This window comes from Miscanthus floridulus, chromosome 2 (assembly GCF_019320115.1).
Source record: "Miscanthus floridulus cultivar M001 chromosome 2, ASM1932011v1, whole genome shotgun sequence".
Classification (NCBI taxonomy): Eukaryota; Viridiplantae; Streptophyta; class Magnoliopsida; order Poales; family Poaceae; genus Miscanthus; species Miscanthus floridulus.
In genome coordinates this window covers 70,472,932-70,499,672 of record NC_089581.1, presented here as the reverse complement: position 1 = coordinate 70,499,672, position 26,741 = coordinate 70,472,932, and the positions used below count along the sequence as shown (strand labels likewise).

The 26,741-nt window shown below is 43.3% G+C and overlaps 1 pseudogene; it reads left to right on the top strand.

The window, feature by feature from the left end:
• Nucleotides 1-4,330: 4,330 nt before the first annotated feature.
• On the top strand, nt 4,331-24,655 carry LOC136539088 (acylamino-acid-releasing enzyme 2-like; annotated as a pseudogene).
• Nucleotides 24,656-26,741: the final 2,086 nt, after the last annotated feature.

The window sequence follows — 26,741 nt, the reverse complement described above, 5'->3', positions numbered from 1 at the left end:
GGTAGTTGAGAAAGCATGAAGTCAACTACCCTACACATGACTTAGAGCTTGCAGCTATGGTACATGCATTAAAGATATGGAGACATTATTTGTTGGGCAACGTATGTCACATATACATTGACCACAAAAGTCTCAAATATATCTTCACTCAACTTGAGCTGAACATGAGACAACAAAGATGGCTAGAGATGATCAAGGACTACAATTAGGAAGTGCACTACCATCCAGGAAAAGCCAATGTTGTAGCAGATGCACTTAGTCAAAAATCTCATTGCAACACTTTGGAAGCATTGTTGGAAGATGGATTTAATTTGTTACATCCTGTTGTGTTGCACAATATCACTATCAGTTCACTTGAGAGAAAAATCATAGAACTGCAAAAGACAGATGTAGGTATATTTCACATCAAGAGAAAGATGAAAGAACAAGAAACCAAGCATTTTAGATTAGATGAAAGAGGTGTGCTATGGTTTGAGGACCGACTTGTGGTATCGAAAGACCGTGAGCTTAGAAATCAAATTTTTGATGAAGCTCATTCGTCCAAGTTGTCTATCCACCCGGGTAGCAGCAAAATGTACCAAGATTTAAAAACCCATTTTTGGTGGACCAAGATGAAGAAAGAGATCACCGCCTATATCGCTAGGTATGATAATTGCAGTAGAGTATAGGTCGTTCATTTGAAATCTACCAGATTACTTCAACCATTGCCTATTCCAGGTTGGAAATGGGAAGAAATAAGTATGGACTTTATTACAAGCCTTCCTATGACACAGCAAGCTCACGATTCAATATGGGTTATTGTAGATCGTCTCACCAAGTCAACACATTTTATACCGGTGAACACAAGGTATCTAGCTAGGAAGTACACTTAGTTGTACATTTCTCAGATCATGAGACTACACGGAGTACCCAGGACTATAATCTCAGATCGAGGATCATAGTTTATAGCTCATTTCTGGGAACACTTGCACCAAGCCTTGAGGACTAAACTAATCAGAAGTTCAGTATACCATCCACAAACTTCTGGACAGACTAAGCGAGTAAACCAGATCTTAGAAGACTTATTGAGAGCTTATGTTATATCTTCCAAGGGTTCATGGGAGAAATGGCTACCTTTAGCCGAGTTCTCCTACAACAACAGTTATCAAGCAAGCATCAAGATGACTCCGTTTGAAGCCTTGTACGATAGGAAATGTAGAACTCCTTTGAATTGGATTGAGCCCGGCGCAAGAAGATACTGTGGCATTAACTTTGTCACTAAAGCTATAGAGCAGGTGCGCATTATCTAACAACATATGAAAGCAGCTCAGTCAAGACAAAAGAGTTATGCTGATAAAAGGAGAAGACCACTGACTTTTGAAGTGGGAGACTATGTATACTTAAAAGTATCACCCATGAAAGGAGTATAGAGATTTGGAGTGAAAAGAAAGCTTGCACCTAGATATGTAGGGCCATACAAGATTACTAAACGGAAAGGAAATGTCACTTACAAGTTACAACTTCCTCTAGAGATGAGTGCTATATTCGATGTCTTCAATGTTTCTTAGTTTAAGAGATGTCTTTGTATACCTGAAGAAGCCATTGCACCCACCAACATTGCGCTCCAGTCAGATTTGACGTATGAAGAGAAACCAATCCAAGTGTTACAAGAGATGGAAAGAGTAACACGGAGCAAGGTCATTAAGTTCTACAAGGTGGTGTGGAATGACCATAGTGAACAAGATGCCACGTGGGAACGGGAGGATTACTTACGTGAGGTTTATCCTGCCTTTTTCAAAGAATGGTAGGTCTTGCAAATCTTGGGATGAGATTTCTATAAGGGGGGGGGCTATAACACCCTAGGTGTTAAGCTTGCATTTGGCCTTGGCATTGCATGAGCATAAGCATCATTGATCCTTTATGAGCATGAGCATCTCAATTATTATCTCTATGTTGGATTATATTGCATGTGTTGTCACTAAATTGCCTTGCATTTGTTAGGGTTTACATGTAACCAATGTATGAAATAATTGTGGAACCCTAGGAGTACCTTTAACATGTTTAAAATGTTACTAGGAACAACTTTGGTATTCATGACTAAGGCTAGTTTGGTCTCTAGGTCATAGTTATACTGTAAGTCATCATTTTCAAGTTGTATGTTGACTAGAGTTGAATATCACTTTAGAAACTTTGCATGGCTATGTACCCTAAAACAAAGTTGTAGAACTCAAGTAGTGTAACAAGTTTTATTTTTGGGTCATAGGCTAGTTTAGCTCCTAACATGCTTGAATTTGGATCACAAGTATCAACATTGTACTGATTCTAGAACTTGAAATTTTTTCTAACTACTCTGACAGTGTTGACATGCCTGACTTTGTGATGATTTAACTCCATAACCGTTGCAAATTAGGAGATGAGTTCTAAAGTAATTTTTAGCTGGTATATAGATCTCCAACTTTTATTAATAGAGTTTGTGCTAACTAATCATGGTTTAGGATCTAGAAGGGAAAGAAAATGCTTTGTCAGTCGCTGTTTTGGGCTCCGATGGAAGCCGCGTCGTGCCGTGTCGTGGCCGACCAGGCACAACACCTGGCCGCTGTGTGGCTGCCGCTGGCTGGCATCGGGCCCTCATCGCAGCGCACTAGTGTGCGCTTAAGGAGGAGCTGCGCTGCCCATTTGGCTCACTCCCTCGCGCTCTCTCCCTCTCCACTGCTCTCTCTCGCTCTCACCGTGGAAGCACCGAGCGCCGCTGAGCCACAACGCTGCTCCACCATCGCCTATCGCCCGTGCCACCGCACCATTGTCACCTCCATCTAGCTAGCAGCCGTGTTGTCTTCTCCTCTACCTCCTCGACGCAGTAGCAGGGCTAGGCGAGCTACGGTGAGGGCGAAATCGCCGTTCTCGTCCTCATCGATACATCGGCTTCCATGGCCGCCTTCAACGCGAGCTCGCCGCCGCTCAGCTCACTTGAGCATTCCATCTTATTCTTCGCATTAGAGCTTGGTTAGGGTGTGTCCTAGCTTGGGGTATGACGTTACAGTGAACGATTGCCTCACCGGCATGGAAGACGACGTGCAGCACCGTCGCGCTCTCACCGCCACGCCACCGTGCCGCCATGGCCGGCGACGAGGTAGCTCTAGTAGACTCATTTGGTCACCTAGTCTAAGTAGCCTCAGTAGACTCGTTTGGTCACCGCGGAGCTTGTGCACTTCTCGCCGAGCCTTGCCATGGCTTGTAGCGGCCGTCGTACCTCAGGGTGGCGCTGCCGTGCCACCATGGCCAACGACGAGGTAGCTCCGGTGCGTCCGCGCTGCCACCACGGGTACCAATCGACGCATGTTAGTGAGTAGATCACGTAGGTGGGTCGGTTTCGTCAGAGAGCTCGCCGTTGGCGAGCTAGCACCGGTCAAATGCGCCCCTCTATTTCGGTTAGGCTGACAGGTGGACCCCGCTGACACTTGGGTCCCACACATCAGTGACTGCGGTTTAGGGTTTTTGTTATTTCTTTTATAGATTTTTGTTCTAACTTTGGAAAATCATATCTTGATCTAGGAATGTCCCATTTTGGTGAACCAAATTTTGTTGGATTTCTCATGAAGTAAAGTATTTTATAAAAAATTGATATGCACTATTTCTAGTACTTTTCTAGGTGAATAAAATATAGCTAGATAAGTGCTTCTTGAATGTTTACAATTTTGTAAAATGGATAACTTGAGCTAGGAAAGTTTTGATGTTATGGACAATTTTATGGCTATATGGTTGCTTTCTTCTGTACTTGGCTTAACTCAATCATCTGCTTACTCTAGTTCAAGATGAGTTCATGTCTACTGCGATCAGTTTAGCCTAGTAAGTAGAATTACTTGACTTCCGACTTCATATAACTTTTGCACTCTTGCAGTAGGTGAATTCGGGAGGTCAGGTGGCAATACAGGAAGTTGTGTCCAGTTAGTCTCACTCAGGCACTATCACCGACACTCAATGATTTCCATCTTAGATTCTTTAGTGTTTCATCTTTTCATGAATTTTGTATATTGAAAATGCAAGGTTTTTAATGGAATTCGTGAAGAAGTAAGACTGGTATTTGTTTTGAAATTAAACTAGTCAGAACCTTGATACTGCAAACCTCTTGAAAATTGACTTGCATAGCAAGCTGTAACCAAATAAGAGTTTAGGTGAGACTGATTAGTGTGCTTAATGGAGCTTGACTGCTATCCATACATTGCATGTGCCCTAATGTATTGGCAGCAAAATTTGCTGCAATCCTACAATATGTGTAACATATGTCTTTGTAAACTGCAGATCTAGCTTAGCCTAGTAAAGTTTGCCCCTCCAGTGGGTCATAAAAGTGTGCATGTCTTGGGAGAAAGAGAACCCACTCAGAATGGATGCAATGACATCTGAAGAATATGTTGGAGGTAACACAGACTTGATTAGCCTGAAAAGCCACAAACCCCAGGCTGTCTCCTTGATTATATATAGAGATAGACATTGCATTGATTACAAACAGCTCACTAGAGCATAGCTAATCAGATAGGTGCCTTGGCAGCCGTACACACCTCTTGGGCTGCCCAAGGTCTTTAATGAAGGTATTAACTAGCATAGTTATCTAGGAAGTGCTTAGGAAGCAGGGCTTATTAACTACATTTCTCCCCCTAACACCTGCCTCAACTGCAACCAGGAGGGTCACTGGGCACGTGAGTGTCCCCAGCCGCGCCGTGAAGATGCAGAGCGCGGCGGTGGAGGTGGAAACCGTACTGGCCGCGGCAGTGGCAATCGTGGTGGAGGTCGTGGCGGCGGAAATCAGGCTGGGCAGCGTGGCGGGAACCAAGGAAGGCATGAGGCGCGCGCCTAGTACGCCGAGTGCGATGAAGATGGCGCTCTATTTCTGGCACATGGCTTCATTAGCCTGGAACAGAGCACGCTGGCGCACAGCTACACGGCGTAGCACGTCGAGTTCTCCGAGCCACGTGCTCGCGCCTATCTCGGCATGGACGAAGAAGAGGTGGACAGCGGCTGGTACCTGGACTCCAGCGCGACGCATCACATGACCAGGCGCCAAGAGTTCTTTGCTGATCTGAACACTGGCGTTCGAGGAACGGTCCGGTTCGGGGATGCGTCGAAGGTAGAGATCAAGGGCGTCGGGTCTATTGTTTTCCAAGCCAAGACCGGTGAGCAGAGGGTTCTTCATGGCGTCTACTTCATTCCGGCACTGAAGAACTCTATCCTAAGTCTGGGACAGCTTGATGAAGGAGGGTCCAAGGTTGTGATTGATGATGGCGTGCTTCGCATTTGGGACAAGAGCCGCCGTCTGCTCGCCAAGGTACACAGAGGGAAGAATAGGTTGTATATTCTGCATCTTGAGGCTGCACAACCTCTCTGTCTTGTGGCACGCAAGGATGAAGAGGCGTGGCAGTGGCACGAGCGTTTCGGCCATCTGCACTTCGACGCACTCCGGCGACTCAGCAAGGAGGAGATGGCGCGCGGGATGCCGGTGGTTGACCATGTTGAGCAGGTGTGTGACACCTGCGTTACCACCAAGCAGAGGCGGCGTTCTTTTCCGGCTGCAGCAGCATACCGTGCCCAGAATCAGCTTGAGCTGGTGCACGGTGACCTGTGCGGTCCGGTCACGCTAGCGACACCGGCGGGCAACCGTTATATCTTGCTGCTCGTCAATGACGCCACCCGTTTTATGTGGGCTGTGTTGCTGCCATCCAAGGACGCAGTAGCAGAAGCAATTAAGAAGGTCAAGGTGGCAGCAGAGGTGGAAAGCAGGCGCAAGTTGAAGGTCCTGCGCACCGACAATGGCGGCGAATTCACTGTCGCGGAGTTTACTGCATACTGCGCTGATGAAGGTATTAAACGGCATTTCAGTGCCCCTTATTCACCGCAACAGAACGGTGTTGTTGAGCGCAGGAACCAAACAGTGGTGGCCATGGCACGAGCTTTGCTCAAGCAACGCCAGATGCCCTCTCGGTTTTGGGGGGAGGCTGTGATGACGGCTGTGCACATTCTGAATCGATCCCCGACGAAGGCGCTGAAGAATGCCACTCCTTATGAGGCGTGGCACGGCCGGGCACCAACAGTCGGCCACCTCAAGGTCTTTGGCTGTGTGGCTTATACCCGGCAGCTTACTCAGCTTCGCAAGCTCGATGACCGCGGCGAGGCTGGCGTGTTTATCGGCTATGCGGAAGGGGCCAAGGCATACCGTATCTATGATCCAGTGTCCCAGCGCGTGCGTGTCAGCCGCGATGTGGTGTTCGACAAAGGCCGCGGCTGGGACTGGGCATCACCGGCAGCAGGCACACCAGAAGCAGCGAGCAGTGAGTTTACTGTTGAATTCCCATGGGCGGAGGAACTCCCTGAAGCAGGAAGTTCAGCGTCGCCTTCACTATCTCCTCCGCCACATCTTGCATCGCCTGGTTTCTCTCCGGTGAATGAAGGAGAGCCTGCAGCGGAAGCAGAGGAGACCGCAGCGGAGGCAGAGGTGCCTGCGTCGCCCAGAACACCTACACCAGCTCCAGCAAGTCCTCAGGTTGAGCATGTGACCCCCTTGGAGGATGATGATGAAAGGGTGGATGCCTGCCACGACGATGAAGAACTCCGCTATCGGAAGATTCATGACATTATTGGTGATCAGCCAACCCCTCCGCCGGCGCAGCGGCTGTTTATAGAACTGAATCTCACCCATTCTGGTGAGCCTACAAGCTATGAAGAAGCCAAAGATGATCCAGATTGGCAAGCAGCGATGAAGGAGGAGCTGAGATCAGTAGAGCGGAATGGGACTTGGGAACTTGTTTCTCCCCGTCCTGGTCACCGTCCAATTTCACTGAAATGGGTGTTTAAGCTGAAGAAGGGTGAACATGGAGCTGTAATTAGGCACAAGGCAAGACTTGTGGCCCGTGGTTTTGTGCAACAGGAAGGAGTTGATTATGAAGATGCTTTTGCACCGGTTGCAAGGATGGAATCAGTGCGTGTTTTGCTTGCCCTAGCAGCACAAGAGGGATGGGTAGTACATCACATGGATGTGAAGTCTGCATTTTTGAATGGAGAACTCCAGGAGGAGGTTTATGTTACACAGCCTCCAGGTTTTGTAGTACCAGGAGAGGAGAAGAAAGTGTACAGGCTGCACAAGGCTCTGTATGGCCTAAGACAGGCTCCTCGGGCATGGAATGCCAAGCTTGACTTGACTCTCAAGCAGATGGGTTTTGAGCAGAATGTGTATGAAGCTGCTATGTACGAAGGGATCAGGTGACTCCCTACTGGTAATTGGAGTCTATGTTGATGATTTGATCATCACAGGAGTCAATCAGCAGAAGATTGAAGCTTTCAAGGCAAAGATGAAGCAAACCTTTGAAATGAGTGATTTGGGTCTTCTGTCTTTCTATCTGGGAGTTGAGGTGAGACAATCAGAGGGGAGCATCACTCTGAAGCAAACCCATTATGCTAAGAAGATACTTGAGCTTGGTGGTATGGTAGGTTGTAATCCAGCCACCACACCCATGGAAGAAAGGTTGAAATTGAGCAAGGAAAGCACAGCAAAGGAAATAAATCCAACTCAGTACAGAAGACTGGTTGGCAGCTTGAGATACCTAGTGCACACAAGACCAGATTTGGCTTTTGCTGTAGGGTATGTTAGCAGATTTCTAGAGAAGCCAACAACTGAACATCTTCAGGCTATGAAGAGGATCTTGAGATACCTGGCTGGTACTCTAGATCATGGGCTCTGCTACACCAGAACAACAGGCAAAGCAAGGTTTGTGGGTTACAGTGATTCAGATTTGGCTGGAGATGTTGATTCAAGCAAAAGCACAACTGGATGTTTGTTCTTCCTTGGAACCAGCCTGGTCAGCTGGCAGTCTGTCAAACAGAGAGTTGTTGCTCTGTCTAGCTGTGAGGCTGAATATGTGGCGATGACAACAGCTGCAACCCAAGCTTTGTGGTTGTCAAGACTGTTTGCAGATTTGTTGGGAAGAAAAGTTGAGGTGGTGGAACTCAGAGTAGACAATAAGTCTGCTCTGGCTTTGGCAAAGAATCCTGTTTTCCATGACAGGAGCAAGCATATTAGAATCAAGCATCATTTCATCAGAGATTGTGTGGAAGAAGGTAGCATCAAGACAGAGTTCATTCCCACTGCAGATCAGCTCGCTGATATACTGACTAAAGCCTTGGGCAAAACCAAGCTGGAAGAGATGAGGAGCAGGATTGGGATCAAGGAGATCAAGATTAGTTGAAGCAGGTCTTAGGGGGAGAAATGTAGTTAATAAGCCCTGCTTCCTAAGCACTTCCTAGATAACTATGCTAGTTAATTACAGTCATTAAAGACCTTGGGCAGCCCAAGAGGTGTGTACGGCTGCCAAGGCACCTATCTGATTAGCTATGCTCTAGTGAGCTGTTTGTAATCAATACAATGTCTATCTCTATATATAATCAAGGAGACGGCCTGGGGTTTGTGGCTTTTCAGGCTAATCAAGTCTGTGTTACCTCCAACAGAATATGCCTCCCAATCCAAGTTACTGCAAGAATTTACCAATGTCCCAAGCATTGATAGTGCTTTGATCCTAAAAACCAACAATGGTATGGACAGTCTTTTCACTTTACTTCCTTTGTCCATAATCATCATATACTTCTCTGATCTCTCAGAATTCATATCAAAGTTCTAAACAGTGCTTAATTTATTATTGCAGAAGACAGATCCACAGCAATGTTCTCTGTTAGCCAGCCAGACCTACTGGCGAACAGCAACAGAAAATACATTTTGTATTCTCATATTACAAGAGCTGGCACCAACTCTCTGGATTTCCAGTGGTCTCCTTTCCCCACTGAGATAACTGGAGTCTGTCATTGTTCCATCCCCTTCGGGATCGAAGCTTCTTGTAGTGCGAAACGGGGAGAAAGGTTGCCCCACTAAGCTTGAAATTGTTTATCAATCACATGTGGAGGAGATACATGTAGTGAAGTCTATGCATGGCCCTCTTTATACCGATGAATGGTGAGGAAAAACTAAAAAGTAAAACATAGTGGTTGGATTTACTTCTACCTTTGCTTTCCACAGCTACAGTTGCATGACAGTACATCACTATTCTTGTTGCTACAGGTTTCATGGTATTTCTTGGAATCAAGAAGAGACCTTGATAGCATATATTGCTGAAGCTCCTACCGAACCAAATCCAGCTTTTAATCATTCTGGATATAGAAGGGAAGGTTCTTCTGAGGAAGACTGTAATACCTGGAAAGGACAGGCAGTGGCGGAGCCAGGATTTATACTCAGGGGGGCCAGCCGTCAGGAATTATACTTAGGGGGGGCCGGCTCGGTCTTTTTCATTGCGATAATTTTATTATCTAGTTGTGTTTTGTATAATTATATTATCTAGAAGATATTAATAGGTATATATAACAAGAATTTTATATAATCTTCCTCTTAATATAAATAAAAAATATTAAGTCATACTACTAATTTTTTTTATTGTGAAACATGGGGGGGCCATGGCCCCTGCCAGCCCCCCCTTGGCTCCGCCAGTGAGGACAGGGCGATTGGGAAGAGGACTGGGGTGAAAGATACTCCAATAAAGGGAGACTCTCATTGTTTGTTCTTGACATTGCCAGGTCTGTTCCATGCCTATTAATCAACACAACAGTTTGTAAAAGCTAGTTCCTAGATCAGGAAATATGGCTTCAAGCCTAAGACCCGCTGCTGTCTTTGGTGTATGCAGAGAAGTACGAGCGGCTAAAGGCATTTCAACATCATTGAGTGTTGGCCATGTTGTTTGGGCTCCAGCATCATCAAGTGGAAGTCAAAAGTATCTGGTTTTCGTTGGATGGTTAGAACACAACGGGTTCCAGAACACTGCTAGAAAACTTGGTATCAAGTACTGTTCTAACAGGCCATGTGCTCTTTATGCAATTCCTTGCCCTTTTGAAGGATCCGAGCCTGACAATACACCAGCTAGGTGAGCATCCCTCTTAAAATCATGATTCATAACTTTAGAGTTTGTACTCTGCAGTTTCAGAGTCAGCCTATCAGTTATCGTTGTTATGTTGAGCGCGTGTTTAGTTGAACCCCAAATTCCCAAAAAAGTGCTACGGTACCCATCACATCGAATCTTGCGATACGTGCATGGAGCATTAAATGTAGGCGAAAAAAAAACTAATTGCACAGTTTGGTTGGAAATTACGATACGAACGTTTTGAGCCTAATTAGTTCATGATTGAACACTAATTACCAAATAAAAACGAAAGTGCTACAGTAGCCCAAATTCCCTAAACTAAACACGCGCTGAAATAGAAAGAACAACTTTGGGCCTTTGACTGTGCATTTGTCAGTACTTAGTAGCATCGTCAGGTACCATTTTGTATAATATGTTATTTCCCTTTACCAGTGATGGTAAATCAGACTCCGGTGTAGTAGTGCGCAACTTAACCACAGGCTTTAGCAGTGCTTTGTTTCCACGGTCCAGGTATGTTTGTACTAGTGTTCCAGTAGATTTGATGTTGGACCCCTGATGGCCTTTATCTGAATAATTATACAAATTAACATCCGGGATGGAAAACTTCTGGTGTTTCTATCTTCAAAACAGGCTGTAGACAGTGGTGCACATAATGCAACGGATTCCCTGCATATAATCAATTGGCCTTCAGAATGGAAAATGGATAAACAACTCGATGTTAATGAAGTGGTATGCCCATCTATTTTTTTCTTGATTATTTGTTTTTTGAGGAAAATTTTCTTGACTAAATTATTGGTTATGTTCTGCAGCCTGTTCACTGAGTAGCTTTTGAACTGTCCCAGGTGCCTATTGTAATGTGCCCTGAAGATGGCTGTTTTCCAGGCCTCTATTGTTCATCCATGCTATCCGATCCTTGGCTCTCTGATGGATGCACAATGATATTAACATCTGCTTGGAGAAGTACTGAAGTGATATTATCAATAGATGTTTTAAGGTAAATCATAGGGTGTTGGTGTAATCCTGTTCCAGAGCTCAAAGAACCACTTTGATATCCTATATTGATTCATTTTACAGTGGCAAAGTAACAAGAATAACTCCGGAAGACTCATATTACTCATGGAGTGCTCTTGCATTAGATGGCAACAATGTTCTTGCTGGTAATTATAGTTGTAAATTGGTCTTTCAAAAATTATAGTTGTAAACTGGTACTAAACTCATGCTTCAAAATTTCTAAAATCAAACTTGTAATTTTCTCTTTCTTATGGTGTATAGTGTCAAGTAGTCCCATCGACCCTCCTTACATCAGGTATGGACATCCGGTGACACCAGAGGGTCAAGCACGTAGATGGACTTGGGATGAAGTTACTAGTCCATTGATGGCATCCAACAGTAAGGTTAGCTTTTAAGTTGCTGTGAAGTTTGAGTTGCATAAATGTTTGTCTTGACAGCTTTCAAGAGCGCAGTTATCTTCATGTATTCTCATCTGCGGCATTGCCTTCTATTGCAGGTTAAGTCCTTGTTACTGCATCACAGTGTCAGTAGTATACTTAAAATTCCTGCCCCTAGCCCTTCTGATGACCTTTCTGATGGTATAACCCTGAACACTAGAGATATCATTAGTTAGGGTGTGATATTTTTTATCCAGGTAGTATGTTTTTTCCTGTTCTGTAGGTGGAAAACTTCCATTCGAGGCCATATTTGTGTCCTGCAAGGATAGTTCGCACAGTCCAACTGTTGTAATCCTTCATGGTGGCCCACACTCAGTGTCTGTATCAAGCTATTCAAAATCTTCAGCATTTCTTGCTTCGCTTGGATTTAATCTGCTTATTACAAACTACCGGTACTCTCTTGGGATTCCAATGCACTTTACTAGCTATGTATGGCAATATTTCCAATCTGACTAGTATCTTATTAAAAAGAGGTACACCAGGTTACGGAGAGGAAGCTTTGCAATCACTTCCTGGAAAAGTTGGATCCCAGGTACGTACTCTAGTTGAATTCAGCATTTTTGTTCCTCCTGAACCAATCTATTCCCAACTCTGTTGAGCAGGATGTTCAAGATTGCCTTACAGCACTAGATTTCGCCATTAAGGAAGAGCTGGTAGATGCATCTAAAGTAGCTGTTGTTGGGATTTCACATGGTGGATTCCTGACAACTCATTTGATTGGTCAGGTTAGCATGCTAATGGGTTTCAGAGTCGGGGTAGCTATACTCCTGTTTATTGTTCCTAGTGTAATATGCAGTTTGGCTGCAGGCTCCAGACAGATTTGCCGTGGCAGCTGCTCGGAACCCTGTCTGCAACCTGTCACTGATGATTGGCACCACTGACATTCCAGACTGGTGTTACATAGTGGCCTGCGGAACTGAAGTAAAGCAATACTAGTCCATCACGCGCGTCTTTGCGCGCGATTAAACGGAAATCAAACCGTGCATGTAACGGCGTTTATACCTAAGTTGTTGGAATGTTAAAATCTAGATTTTTCTGTCTTCCACAAATAAGGTACGCTACAGCTACACTAATCATCCCGAGACATGAACTTTCTCAAGGTGCCCTCAATGAAGCGGCACTGAGAAGGAAAACCAAAGCTATATTAGATTTAAATATTACTTTTCTAAATCATAAATATTTTGCAAACATACCTTCAATCACATTTAGGATAGTAAAGAAAGGACAAACAGAGGAACGGTTTAAAAATTAGCATACCTCCCAGAAAGAAGCAGCCGTTAGTGTGTGATTTTCTACTGGGTCAAGGTATAAGCCACCGCCATAATTGTAAAGCGTCATTTTGTCCAGAAGCCACCAATTTAGATAACCTGAAAGTTTATCATTTTATTTTTGCTGCATAAGGTTAAGGTACAGCTAGAAGTGGCACCGCTAAGTTACGTACCTTTTCCACCATTTTGTTCAGAGGCCACCAATTCAGATAGTCTGAAACTACATTATTTTATTTCGATGCATAAGGTCTTGAAGGCAGCATCACCGGACCAATTAGAAGGTCAGCCAATACACAACCAACAGAGCAGATATCAATCGCAGCTTTAATACTCCGTAGCTCCAAATATTAGTTCAGGTGCCCTATAATACCGCGAGCAAATGTACGATATGTCTGGCTTGCCATGGAATTGAAATGGATATTTCACTTTATTAAACCCATGAACATATTCAGCAGGAATAAACTAAAATAGAGAAGTGTACCAATCTGCTAGCAGTCCCAAATTCGCAAATCTTAACCTGATGTGTATGAGAATTGACTAGGAAGGCTAATCAAGATGCAACCAGAAATTTGTTCAGCAGTTACCGTAAAACCGAACGAAAAAAATACCTAAGAGATTTAAGCAGACACGTTTTTGGCAAGACGATATGAAAATGCCACAGACCTTTTTTTAACATTAAGAGCAACTATAATCGTATATTGAATTTACAAAAAACCGTGAGCCATATCGTATATCAATAAACCGTGAGCAACTATAATCGTATATCAAATTGAAGATAATCAAAGAAAAAAAGGGAAAGCACAAAGGTGTCAGGAAGACCGCTTCCATGAGGACTGAGAGCATTGGGAGAGGCAGGTCCGGCAAGGAGAGGTAAGGAGAAAGGGGGAGCAAGAGAGGAAGTGAACCTGCGAGCCGACGAAACGACGATCAGCGGTTCTACGTGGAGCACCTACACCAGTTCGTGTTGGGGAGGGGGGGACACCAACCTACATATATCAAATGCATGTAAGAGCCATGCTTTTATGTCCTTAGAAAAACATGGCAACCTAAGCTTTACAGACATTGCAATTTGAACATTCCAAGATTTAGGCCCGCTGACCTTAAAATCAGTTAAAATGCATTGAGGCATATGGTTTCTTCTTTTTTCTTCTCTGTGACATGGTCCTGCTGAACCAGGCTAAATAACAATTGCAGAAGTAGCTAGTAATACCAATGTGAGAACCAAGAACTCATCTAGATTTAAGCATTAGGTAACTACACTTAGTAAAAATGTCTAGATAAAAAATGGTATGCACATCAGGAAACATCAGGAAACAAAGAAAATGGAGTCCATCAGTGTAGATAGAGATAAAATTGGCATGACATTAAAAAAAGAGCATCATTCTTTCTGGAAACTCATTGGTTTCAGTTAAACAGGAATCTCCTGGAAGGAGGACATGGACATATGCACTAACCAATCAGTATCGTAAATCACACAAGGAAAAAATGGCATAAAAAGGTCACTGGCCTTCCTGCTCTTTTAATGAATGGACATAATTCATTACGAGGAGATGACAAATCAATGCACAGTAATATATCAAGATTGTACATGTAACCATTTTTACTAACCTAGAGGTATTATTTTGAACCAACCAGCAGATTTTAATTCAGGTAATAGCAAATAAAATATTAAAGGGAATAAAATCAGCAAAAGCTTTAGAATCTACTGTTCTTAATTGCCATAGAAATTATTGTGAGGATCTTCCGCTCCAAAAAAATGCGAGGGAGAGAGGATCTAGGGGAGGAGCCATGGGACAAAGGAGGAGAAGAAGAGGGTGAGTCACCGTCAAATCCAGTCGCCGAGCTTCATCGCCGCTGTCGCCGCCGCACAGGCACCTAGGGTTTCGTCGAGCAAAGTTGCACAAGATCCCTAGCGGGAGGAGGCGTTCAGGCGGCCGCATGGAGGATGGGGGAGAGGGAGGGGCTGCCGAGCCCCTCCCGCGGCGGCGCATCACCCGCAGCGGCGCCGTCGCCTGGCACCTGCCACCGCCTTGCGCCTGCCGTAGCATCGAGAGGGAAGGGGAGAGTGAGGAAGGGGAGGGAGAAACGGAGGTGAGAGGTAGGCGAGGGAGGATGAAGGAGGAGGAGGACAGTCACCGTCATCGCCGTACCCGGCTCGTGCCTATCGCCCCTGCTCACGTCAGGACAGAGAGGGAGAGACCGACGGGGAGAGAGAGGAGGGAAGAATCTGCAAGGAGAAGCTAGAGCCGAGTATATATTTGTTCCACCAGATTCGCATGACAAGGCACAGAAGCTAGCAAAAAGAACCCAGAGCGATGAGGAGCCGGTAGAAGCTGATTCCAACAGAAGCGGCTACAAACAATTTGGGCCACACGATGGAGGATCGGATGGCCAGGAGAATTCAGGGCGATGTGGACACCCTAAGAGGCGGCCAAAGTAACTTGCTTTGATATACTAGATGCCTCTAAAGCCCCTTCATCCAACCATCTTCATCTCTTCTATCAGAAATCACCAATTGCCCATATCTCTAAAGTATGTTTTCCCTGTCTCAACTATTAGGTCAATTATCATTTTGGTGGTATCACTACCAGAAACAGTCGCTTTGCCGTATGCCACAGGCACTTAACAAAGCCCAAAAAATACTCGGCAAAGAATTTGTCGAGTGTAACACTCGGCAAACAGGACACGACATCTACAGTGTTGTCAAACGGCTCTTTGCCGAGTTGATGAGAACATGACACCCATGCTTACGACCATGTTTGGCACATAGTTAGGAGGGGTAGGAGGCCAGCAAGGGTGTCCAAGTCAAGAAGGAGGCCCGAGGCTAATTCGGTTCGAGTCCCCGAGGTGGAGGCCCAAAGCAACTCAAGTTTGAGTCTGCCTTAAACTGGTCACCCAGGACGCATCCGGACTCCGTTTTCGACGATCCACGTATGGTTGGAAAGATAATTTGATAAGGAAGCCAATGCAAGTGGTCTCACATCAAAAGCCCTTCGGAATCAATGAAAATTGTCGAAACAAGTCATCGTCCAGAATCTGTCAGGGTGCTACGACACCGTCTTTTGGTCCGTTGGACCGTGTATCGTGTTTGGGCCCATTAGGGGGCGTGTCCAGGGGGGTGACGCCCAAGACTCTATAAATAGCAGCTATCGCTCTCCTTAGGGTTTGGGTTTTGTTTAGTTCTTGATTTCCTCATGAAACAGACGTTGTTTTGCTGCAACTATCGCCGCCAAGGCCGCTTGCTGTGAACCAGGGCCCCAGTTCTTGATCTTGTTCGCCTGTGGCGATTAGTCCTTTCGAATAAAGACTTGAACTCCTTCTCATTATCATAATCCTCATATTTATTTGCAATTTTAGATTGTGTTCATCTCGTTCTTGCTTGTGTTCTCGATTTGCTTGTAGGAAAGCCTTCTCGGCGAGGTCAATCACGTTCGCGTGGTTGATAACCAACAGAGCAATGGTATAATGATTGCGGGGGTCCGAATCAGTCTTGGTTCAAAGCCTAGATCGTGAATGTCGAGTCTCCACCAATCAACGCTATCATACCTTTTGTAAGATCGGGCCTGGTCTACATCATGAGTGTTTTCTATCGGGCACTCGGCAAAGATTTTACCAAGAGCTGAAACTGACGCTCGGTGAGAAAAAGTAACGTGACGGAGTGGAGACGGTTATGGCGCGTTTATTGAGTGTCAAATCTCATGCACTCAGCAAACTATGCTTCTTTGTCGAGTGTCAAAGTTTGGGCACTCATCAAAGCTTCTTTCTTTGCCGAGTGTTAAAGTTCAGGAACTCGGCAAAGATTCTTCCTTTGCCGTGTGTCATATTCCAGGCACTTGGCAAAGCTTCTACCTTTGTCGTGTGTTAAAGTTTAGGCACTCAGCAAACACATCCTAGAATGCATAGAATTTTGGCTTCTTTGCCAAGTGTCATAGCGTAGACACTCGGCAAAGAAGCCATTTTAGTCCCAGAATGCACAGAATTTTGCCACGCGTCCACTTTGCCAAGTGTTTTAACCCTGGCACTCGGCAAAAGGCTTCTTTGCCCAGTGTAACACTCGGCAAAGCTGCCACATATAATCAGTTTATTAGGTTCGGTGACAGCCACATACCACATTCAAATAAATATCACATCCATCACAGATAGTTCACAATAGGCATCACAGGCAGTTCATATTGATATATGGACAACACATTAATGCAAATAAACTTTAAAATCACTAGTAGGTTCATTCACAACCACAAATAATCATAGGTAATCCACAAATGCAAATGCAAATAAAATCACAAGTCTACTTAGGCCACGAGTTCCACTACGACCACGCTGGATCATGAGGCTCATTCGATGCCACCGATTGATGCTGCACAAAGGAGAAGAGATTGCATGTGTGAGTCAAGATTGCACAAAGGAGAAGAGATTGCTGCACAACTAGTTGTAAAGCAACTCAGAGTGCCTAAAAACAGTGTTTGGAGCAGGTTGAGGAGGAGGGATTGGCATCGGTGGTGGAGGTTGACCAATTGCAGCGTAAACACCCCTCATATATTCAAACATTTGCTGCTCCATCCTCTACCGCTCTGCCTCCATCTTCGCCTCTAGCTCCTCCCGATGCCTCGTTTCTTATTCCAGCCGAGCCTACAATATTTCATTCCAATGTTACAATGCAATGCAAAAGTATGTAAAAATGAATGAACGATGAATAAAATAGAAATAACCTAGAGTGCGTTCATCTGGAACCGTGTAGAGTCCGACCATGGGCGTATCGCCGGACTAGAACCTGTGCTCCGTGCTCGAATCTGGGAGAGAGTGGGAGTACTGGCTGTGTCGATTGTGCCATCGCCAATCCAGAACCGGCCATGCTTCTTGCCTCCTCTTGCCCTCATGCCCACTTCTCCATCAAGGTCATGGGTGCTCAGATCGTACTTTGGGCTATGGACCACCCTTGCCATCGATGTGTATCCATCGAGGCGGCTATGGACGAACTCGTTGCTATACGCCGAGGGCAGGTCCTCTGGGTTGTAGGTGATGTCGAACATCGCCTTCCCCTTGTGGGCCAAAGCATATGCCACAAACTAGGAGCAAGGCTAGCCACCATGTGCCACAGACTATAAAAAAACAATATGATTAGAAATTATGCAGAGTTGAGCATTAGAATAAAGAAATGAATTCGCATACCCATCTAGCCGCGTATTCTGAGAGGTTGAGGTTGCCTTGATGGTGTGGTGCACTCGGCATCAGCAAATGCCACTCCCGGCAAGCGTTGTGATTCTCCTCCCACACGGGGTCGCACCACCTGTCCATAATCCGAGCCCAACACTGTAGATCAAAGGCGCACCACCACGGAGGCACCTACATCATCAAGTATATGACATATAAGAAGATAAAATTAAGCATAATTAATCTCAGTCATATAAATCCTCTAGAGCTTTCTCACGATGAATCATATCAAACCTTGTCTATGCTTCACCATCGGATGGATGCACCAGCTTCTCAAGATTGTATCGACGTCTGTATTTGTGCCATGTCATCTATTTCACGGATTCCTCAGTCATATAAAGCCATTGGATGCTCGATATGAATGGAAGGTACTGTAGGATCTTCACGGGGATGGCGAGCTACCTCTTCTGACCATCACCAGAGTCTACCTCCAGGAACCTAGATGATTTACACTTCACACAGTACTTTGCTTCCGCATGTTCTTTCCTAAATAAGATGCATCCCTTCGGATAAGCGTGTATCTGCTCATATGACATCTTAAGTGCACGAAGCAGTTTCTGTGCCTCATACATGCTCTTTGGCAGGATGTGACCATCCGGGAGCAGGCTACCAACAACTGTCAGCATAACATCGAAGGCTTCTTGACTCAAGCTAAATTGGGACTTTACGGCCATTAGGCGTGCAATGGCATCTAGTTGAGAAATCTTGGCATGCCCATGAAGGGGTTGTTGTGCTGCAGACAACATATCATAATACGCCTTTGTGGTTGGCTCTAGCTCCTCCTCCCTACATCCTGCATCGAAGTGTGTTTCATGATAGTCATTTAACATGTCTCCTACCCTAGCATCAGCATCATAATCCTCGATGCATTGTCTCATGACCTTGTCTCTCACATGATTGGATTCACCATGGTAGATCCACTAGGTATAGTCCGCCGTAAATCCATTCTTACAAAGATGTTTACCTATGACCACCTTTGTTTGTCGACGCATGTTTGCACAAATACTGCAAGGACACCAAGTGTCACGCGCTCCTTTAACCCTTGCAAATGCTAGTTCCAAGAAAGCATCGGTCTTCTCAATCCATTCATCGGTGAACGAACCCTGACTAGAGTAGCCCGTGTACATCCACTCACGGCCATCCATCCTCTAACATATCAGCATGTAATATAAAATCAATTGCATCTACAAGTTCCTATACTGTCTAATAGGTGAAGATAGGTCCTAATCCCACCCGAGGATATGTAGATGGGGTTAGTTTCCATGCTCTACTCCTATCCGAGACAAAATTTTGACAGCACCTCCCTGCTGTTCTCCAAATACACATCCTGGCATGGAGATTGTGTATCCAGAGAACAACAGGGAGATGCTACCGAAACTCTATCTCGGATCAGAGTAGAGCATGGAAACTAACCCCATCTACACATCCTCGGACTGTTCAAAAAATATGGACAATTCAAAACAGATACGGATATAGATATGCAAAGATCTGTATATTTCCAACCGTATCTCTTTCGAACGTGAGACACCTAGCTAGGTTACGTGATATACAAACATCCTATATTTCACATCATATGGAAGAGGGGTGTAGGATGCCTCACCTTGCGGTAGGGCAAAGTGACGAGTCGAGGTTGGTGGAGAACGATCTTGGCAATGGCCTCTCCTACAACAAAGGAACATAATAGTGTCAATTATAAATTTCGGCAGCACCTCCCCTGCATGGTGAGGTAACCACAACTTGCAACAAACCAATGGCACGATGGCCAACAACCACATACACAGTTATGATGGATCATCCCCACCAAATAGGGTGAAAGTGAAAAATTAATTCTTACATCTTGAACTTGCCAACGATCAAATTAGACAAAGAAAGAAATCATCACATGCAATAAACAGTACCTGTCTTTGGTGCCTAGAAACTACACAAAGCAGAAGAGGTAGGAAGAAATGCACGAAAACAGATGCAACCATTGAGCATTGCTTTAACTATCATTGAACAGGTACAAAGGTAGTGTCAACTTTGGGGATGATGGTTGGTTCAGTTGTGAGCATTGCCTCAATCATCAAAAAAAGAAAGAGATGTAATGTGGAAAGGTAGACCATGATAATTGCATGAAACATCAAACATAATTTATGCTGCAATCATCATAGTAGTTATGTCATCAAAAGCATATGTAATACGAATAATAATATCACAGAAGTGTCTTCCACTAAATCATTCCAATCCCAGTTTATCCCACCTTCATAATTTATAAAGTATCTCACATGCAACACTATTAGAGATTCACAAACAAGCCATAAACATCAATCAGCATCACTAAGCTGATAGAAATTATGCTGTACCAGAGAATCCTAGATTAATTGCTACTAACTGTTCTTACTAAAACTTGCTCAAATTCATATGCAGTTAATCGAATAACATAATATCTGAAGGACTTTAATTATTGCCCCACGCCCATGCATCTAGGAGCGACTGTAACAAACAATACAAGTATCCAGTGCCTTGACTAAAGCATTTATCCCAATTTCCTGACAAACAACAGTACAAATTGGCAGATAAACCATAATCATCTATACAAGTATCTAGTGCCTCGACTAAATCATTTCATCCCAATTTCCTCACAAGCAATATGTACTAGAAATTCATAGATAAACTATAATCACCAATTAGCACTAACGGGGTTTCCAACCTCAGAATCGAGTAGAACCCTAAATCTCAAGGACATCTGTGCTCGCGGGCGTGCAAGTGGCCAGCAGAGAGGCCGTAATTGTGAGGGTGCGCACGGCGAGCAGCGCCGTGGCGAGTGAGAGCTCGTGGCCGCTCGTGCTTGGGTTCATGCTATGTAGAAAAGGTGATGCGGCTCGAAAGGCCGGGCATGCATAGCAGGGAATGTAGGTGGGGGGAGGAAGCGAGGCGGGGCGGGGCAGTGCTTACTGGCGGCGATGAGGTCGAAGAGGGCGGTGCGGTGGCGAGCAAGAGGGGCTCCTCGTCCTTCTCTTGGACCTCTTGGTTCGGAGTCGCGGTGTTGGGAAAAAGCAGCTCTTCAATCAGCAACAGCAGTAGCTCCTCTGTGGTGATCGGAATAGGGTAAGCCGTGGTGGGCTCCTGGGGCGGCAAAACGGCGGCGGTGGGCTCCTAGGGTGGCGAAACGGAGGCGGCGGGCTCTCGGGGCGGTGAAACTGCGGCGGTGGGCGCACGGGCGGCGGGCGTCGAGGGCGGGAGGCCGAGCGTCGGGGGCTTGTGTGGGCAGGTGCGGGGCCGGCGGCGTGGTCTAGTTTGGGCGTAGTTGTGGGTTTGAGAGTGACCATGTGTGTGCGGTCGGGTGCGGGGGGTGGTTACGAGGGAGGTTTGCCGAGTGCCCATGATCTAGCACTCGGTAAACCCCCATTTTTTCATTTTTGAAAACCTAAACTACTGCGCTTGTGGGGCTCATAAAGCTGTTTGTTGAGTGTCCCAGTTATGACACTCAGCAAAATACAGGTTTGTCGAGTGCTAAATCGTGGGCACTCGGCAAACACGTTTTATTTTTTCCCATTTCCAAATCCTAAACTATAATGCGCGTGTGTGGGGCCCGTGAAGCTGTTTGCCGAGTGTCCTAGGTTTGACACTCAACAAACCCAATCTTTGCTGAGTGCCATCTCAGGGACACTCGGCAAAGTTAGCAAACTTATTATTTTATGCAGTCGTAGCTCAAATTCAATGTATATCAATTAAAATTCTATAATTGCACATAACAAATTAAAATTATCGAACGGATCTAAAAATTTACCAAAATTACACATGAATCAATCTATGTTCTCAATTGCCTATACAAAAAGTTTTAAAGTCAAACCCCAATTCGACCGTCACTTTGACTCCAAATCTTACTGAATTCTTCTCAACGCTATGATTCTTCTTCTGAGATACTTCGATTTGTAAACATCATATGTGACATCTTGTTCTCAAATTTTCAGACTTCGTTTGTTTTTTTAAGAATTTAAAAACCATTCGACCACACGTTCGTGGTCGGGTTTCGTGAACAAGATGTTCAAATTTTTTTCATTTCCTGGATAAGGCCTCACACGGGACTCAATAACATCAATATCATTTTTCTAGTCATTTTATTATATTATTTGAATCACTTGCATTTCAAATTTGACTTATACTAAAAAATTACTTTAAAGGCAATAAATTAATTAAATTATAGCAAACGGATCCAAAAATATACCAAATCTTAACATGGAGTACCACATGTTGTATGTGGAGTGTACAAAACATTTCAAGGTCAGGGGAGGAAAAAAACTTATTATTTCATGCAGTTGTAGCTCAAATTCAATGTATATCAATTAAAAATCTATAATTGCACTTAACAAATTAAAATTATCGAACGGATTAAAAAATTTACCAAAATTACACATGAATCAATCTATGTTCTCTATTACCTATACAAAAAGTTTTGAAGTCAAACCCCAATTTGACCATCACTTTAACTCCAAATCTTATAGAATCCTTCTCAACGCTAGGATTCTTCTTGTGAGATACTTCAGCTTGTAAACATCATACGTGACAGATAGTGTGAAACCTTCTCAATTTTTACCACGGCCTCCATGTATGATATCATGAGATCTTGACAAATCTCATGATTTTCAGACTTCGTTTGTTTTTTTAGAATTTAAAAATCATTCGGCCACACGTTCGTGGTCGGGTTTCGTGAACAAGATGTTCAAAATTTTCTTTCATTTCCCGAATAAGGCCTCACACGGGACTCAATAATATGAATATTATTTTTCTACTCATTTTATTATATTATTTGAATCACTTGCGGTTCAAATTTGACTTATACCAAAAAATTTACTTTAAAGGCAATAAATTAATTAAATATAGCAAACAGAATCCAGAAATATACCAAATCTTAACATGGAGTACCACATGTTGTATGTGGAGTGCAGAAAAAGTTTCAATGTCAGGGGAGGAAAAAAACTTATTATTTCATATAGTTGTAGCTCAAATTCAATGTATATCAATTAAAATTCTATAACTGCACTTAACAAATTAAAATTATCGAATGGATCAAAAAATTTACCAAAATTACACATGAATTAATCTATGTTCTCTATTGCATATACAAAAAGTTTTGAAGTCAAACCCTAATTCGACCGTCACTTTGACTCCAAATCTTACCGAATCCTTCTCAATGATAGGATTCTTCTTCTGAGATACTTCGGTTTGTAAACATCATACATGACTGATTGTGCGAAACCTTCTCATTTTTTTACCATGGCCTCCACGTATGATATCATGAGATCTTGACAAATCTCATGATTTTCAGACTTCGTTTGTTTTTTTAAGAATTTAAAAATCATTCGGCTACACGTTCGTGGTCGGGTTTCGTGAACAAGATGTTCAAAATTTCCTTTCATTTCTCGGATATGGCCTCACACGGTTCTCAATAACATGAATATCATTTTTGTACTTATTTTATTATATTATTTGAATCACTTGCAGTTCAAATTTAACTTATAGCAAAAAAATACTTTAAAGGCAATAAATTAATTAAATATAGCAAACAGATCCAGAAATATACTAAATTTTAACATTGAGTACCACATGTTGTATATGGAGTGTAGAAAAAGTTTCAAGGTCAGGGGAGGAAAAAAACTTTTTAACTTGCCGAGTGCCAAAATAAAACACTCGGTAAATGAACCTATTTACCGAGTGCCAGATAAGAACACTCGGCAAAGTACTAACGGCCACCACCCTGGTCGACGGCCGGCACACGTGGCGACCTTTTGCCGAGTGTCTATTCTTTGCCAAGTGTCTTATTGTTGTTTGTCGAGTGTTTTATTTTCTGCACTTGACAAATAAGTTTTTTTTTATCGAGTGCATTTGTTTTGCCGAGTTTTTACATGTAGGCACTCGGTAAAGATACTGTTTGCCGAGTGCCTGAAGAAATGCACTCGGCAAAATACCAGACACTCGGCATACCTACTGTTTCTAGTAGTGTATGGTTAATGGAACTTTTCTGATTGTGCAGGTGAAAGCGCCCCTTCTTAGGCTTCTTGGTGGAGCTGATCGTCGAGTACCTGTTTATAATGGCCTACAGGTACATGAATATCTCTTGAGATCTGCTTCAGCGGATCTATTCTAACTCGTCAAGGAAAGATGTGGTAACACATTTACAACTACAGATGGGTCTCAAGTTCAACGCATTGCTGTAAAAATATTTTAGCTAGTCTTATTTATACTATGATGGATGGGCGGGTCTGGCGCAAGCGGTAGAGTCTTACCGTCTGTGACCTGAAGGTCCCGAATTTGAGTCGCGGTCTCCTCGCATTGCACAGGGGAGGGTAAAGCTTGCCACCAACACCCTTTTCTAGACCCCGCACAGAGTGAGAGCTATCTACACTGGGTACGCCTCTTTTTATTTATACTACGATGATAGAATTTCATGTGACCGAACTTCCCATACTAATTTGTCTCTGCATTCCCGTCCTATCTTCTCAGATGCCTCTTGTTTACATATTTGATTTCACATAATTTCAGTACGCGAGGGGCCTGAGACAAAGAGGAGGCGAGGTCAAAATCATGATGTTCCCAGAGGACATACATGAAATCAATCTGTAAGCTAATTCTGTTCTTCGGTCGCATGCAGCGAGGCTTGTTTGGCCATCCCTTTCCCCTTTTTGAATTGGGCTCGGATTTGGTGATTTTTCTCTGCAGACCGCGGTCTGATTTCGAAAGCTTCCTCAACATTGGAGTATGGTTCAAGAAACATCTGAATGCAGCGGCATGAAGCAGATCCTGGTGGTTCATTCGGTTAAGGGACTAGGCAACCATGAACTTCAAATATTTGTAGAGCAGTGCTCCTATAAGTTTGGGAAGAATTCAAACTTTGTTGTGAAAAATATAAATGCTGATTCGGTTTCATACGACGTTCTAGTTCCTTTTATTTATGTACATATTTGATAGAAATTTAATGCATTAACCTCTTCCCTATTTAAATAATTTTATCTGTTCAGCTACGATGGCCCTGTTCGTGTTCGCTGATTTGTTGTGAGAGAAAAACATTGTTCGTTCGCTGAAATAGTATGGTTCATAAGACAAGCGAACATGATCGATGTTTTAATTCATAGCTAGACTTCATTTATTTGAGTTTTACAAAAATTTTGACAATAAGCTATTACTAGTGGGCTTAGGAAGCACGGGTGCAGCAAGGCTTTTTGCTCCCGGTTGAGAAACCCCTTTAATTCCGGTTTCCCAACCGGGAGCACCAATCCGAGACTAAAGGTACCCTCATTTAGTCCCGGCTTGACGCCCGGGACTAAAGGGGACCTTTAGTCCCGGTTGAAAACACCAATCGGGAGTAAAGGGGGCCTCCAGGTCTGGCCAGGGACCGCCACGGGGCAGGACTTTTAGTCCCGCCAACCGGGACTAAATGTCCCTCTTTTTTTTTCTTTTTCTGGTTTCTTTTTTCATTTAATGATTAGTTTTGATATTAAAATACATTTTCGAATATGCTGCTAATAGTAATATATATGTGTACTTCGCACGTGTAAGTTTTCGTTCGAACTTTGTACATAAATAACAAACGAATATACACGTACATGCAAATATATATGATGATCATATATATACACACGTTATTTTATGTATATATATATATATATATATATATATATATATATATATATATATATATATTACAAAGATTTGATATATAAATTGTTTATGTCCTTAGCAATTCACTCCTCCAGATTTGGCATCCACGTTTCGTTCGGGTCATTGTAGAACTCGCCGTTGGGGTTGATGACCTGGTCATTTAAAAATCCTGCTATAGTCTCTCGAATTGCTTTAAGTTGGTCAAGTCGTATGACTATTTTCCTCAACCATTCAGTCTTCAATAAAAGTTAAAGAAAAAAGTATTAATATATATATATGTATGTGTATTATTGCTCATGTAATTACTTATACAAATGAGAGCAATAAAGAAATTATAAATATACGATTAAAATAATATAAAGGAAAAAGTATTTATATACGTACTTTGAGTTACTCTTCAGAAGTTCTCTTTGAGTACGTCATGATGAACTCGCAAACATAGTATCCGCAGTAGTTGTTACCCTACTCCTGCCTTAGAACCCACTTTTACGACAAAAAAATCAATTAGGGTGAATTGAAATCATCATATGGTGTTAATTGAATATAAATGTGTAGCTATAGTACTTACTTTATGTGCAATTACACCCAGTGGCGCTTTGCAATGTTTCATTTTTTGTTCCTCAATGAACCTTTTCCAAACTCTGCTCCCAATAAAATAAAAAAATAATTTAACCTTTAATAATTGTTGAGAGATCGGTGCCATTATATATATATATATATATATATATATATATATATATATATGTTGTTATAGAGAAACTAAATTAGTTACCCTTGTATAATATCTATCATGTCTTGATACTCCGTTTGCGGTTTTCTCAACGAGTCTAAGATTTTCAATCTACTATTGGCCATATCGATGACCATCAATATATATACATATGTATGATCGACATTAATTACTTATAATAATACTCACTTGAAGTTGTAGGGGAAGAGTATCTCCTTGTCGCGTTGGTTCACTAAGAAATTCATGAGATTTCTCTCAGGTTGAGGCTTATAATCCTTCGGGGGGTTAGGGTGTTTGTATACGACATATGGATCAATGAACCCAACATCATTATCCTTTCTCTTTCTAAGTTCTGTTATCTCATATCTGCATACATGAAAATTGTGAATATATATATTGTGAATATATAATAAAGAAATTATGAATATAGTAGAAAATAATCACACTTACAGACAATAGCAGCTAATGAGACTTTTGTCGAGAGAGTCCAGGTGGCATAGTTGGTGTAATTCTACAAGCTCGA